This window comes from Rhinopithecus bieti, unplaced genomic scaffold, assembly GCF_001698545.2.
Source record: "Rhinopithecus bieti isolate Rb0 unplaced genomic scaffold, ASM169854v2 scaffold_64270, whole genome shotgun sequence".
Lineage (NCBI taxonomy): Eukaryota > Metazoa > Chordata > Mammalia > Primates > Cercopithecidae > Rhinopithecus > Rhinopithecus bieti.
In genome coordinates this window covers 25,234-27,296 of record NW_016824166.1, presented here as the reverse complement: position 1 = coordinate 27,296, position 2,063 = coordinate 25,234, and positions in this window count along the sequence as shown.

The window sequence follows — 2,063 nt, the reverse complement described above, 5'->3', positions numbered from 1 at the left end:
CCTTCCATGGTCTAGGCTGGCTCATTGGAGGGATGGGCTCTTTCCAAATACCGATTGAAGGGAAGGTGGCACATAGTAAATGACACAGACTCCCAGAACACTTTGTGCAGCAGTTTCCTGTCACCCATTGAATGCTAACAGAAGGTGGGTGAAGGGCAGGTGGTGTGGCAGATTTCTGAGTGTGCAAAAAAGAAAAGTGCAGTGGATGACAAAGCTGAGAGAGCAAGGCCTTGGACATATGAAAGGTTGATGTCTATACAATCAACAAGTTCCTAGCTATGGTTTAGCACATAATTGTGTTCTGGGGACATAATTCTTCCTCTGGCTGTTTTCTGGAAGAAAATTCAGAAAAGGAAATTGTAAATATCTTAGGCTCAAGAGAGGTTTGCAGCTTCTAAGTAGGTAGCTCTAGGCTGAGTCAAACCTTGAAAACAATTGTGTGAGCAAAAATGGTTTTTACACACCTGTGTGGAGGGCTCCTTGCAAATCCAGGCTATGGCAGGAAGAATTTGGAATGCGGCTCCAGTGTTCTCTAGAAACAGGAATCTGGGAGTCCAGGCACAGGCACAGTGTGGGCATTCAGGGTTTCCAGCTGGAGGACTGTCCCTTGCAAAACTTTGGGGTCTGGGGTTGGGGTCAGGGAGTGTGGTCCTAGAAGATGTCTTGGAAACCTTCCCAAGGCCAAGTCCCACAGACTCATGTAGTAATCCAGGCCCTGGTCCAGCAGCTCTGACTGCTACCCCAGCCAGTGCTGGGAAAGTTATACCATGTCTTCACAGTTCCGAGATGTGAGATGAACCATCTATCATAACAGATTTTCAGGAGGAAATGAAAATAAACGCATTAATCAATGTACAAATGGGTCTGAAGACATATACAGGTTTAGAAATATTAAAATATGAGTGAAGGCATATTTTAGACACACTGTAACAAAAGCTACTTCTTACTGACCACATCATTCGGGCCAGTCATTTTACACGCAGGTGACATCAGGTAAAAACACACACCAATTCTCTGAACTTGTACTGTTCCCACTTTACAGATGAAGAATTGAGGCAGAGAAGGTACGTGATTGGCTCAGCTTATAATCATCAACAGTTGCATTTAACAGGGCCCTGCCCTCCCCCTGGCCTCAGCTGTCTACCCCATGGCCAGGGAAGGGTTGCTGTAATCAACAGTTACCCGATGCCAGATGTCCCATGCCACATGGCTGAGGCGTGCAAGGAAGCCAGTGAGAGACTGTCACTGGACCTGGCCCACCTGTCCTCTCCCCATCTCCATTAGGACACCATCCTTTCTAAAATACAGACAAGGCCCCTGGAGGAGGGTTGGGGTTTAGGACAGTGTGGGTGAGGATGAAGAAGCTTCTACTTGTACATGGATGGTGCAGGTCCCTTCCAACCCCTGAGGCTGCACTCCTGTTCAGGGGTGGGCCCTACACTCCCATATACCTGCCCTGAATCATCTCCTTCGTTCCTAGCTGACTGGGTGGCCCAAAGGTCACCTGTGGGCCAATCCCACTGGGCAGGCTGACCATTAGGCCCACACTAGGGCCAGCAGGCCAGAATACGATGTCTACAGTGAGGAGTCCACCATAATCCCACAAGATGCAATGCCAATCACCATAACCCTAAATGCTGAAATTCCAAAATATCAAAATGCCGAAAATGCACTTCTGGGAAAAATAATTTTAAAAATCATTGAAGATGTTTATTTACTTTTTTAAAATGTAGGCTTATTTGAGAAATGTAAAAACATGACAGGATACTTCATAAGCCACTTTATATAATGAAATAGACAATAATAACTTGCATATATTTGCAAGCACAAACAGTTATACCAATGACAGTCACACAAGTATAACTCTTATGAGCGGACAAACCATAATCATAAGGAAATAGGTCACACAGGGAAATGTATCAACAAATGTTACTATTATTGATAATTTTGTAAGCTCATTTTATAAATTTGGTGTCATATGAAATACTGTGACCAACAACCTAAGTCTTTTATCAAAACCATTATAGATCACCACTGCACACCTTCACCTAAAGAGTCAAGAT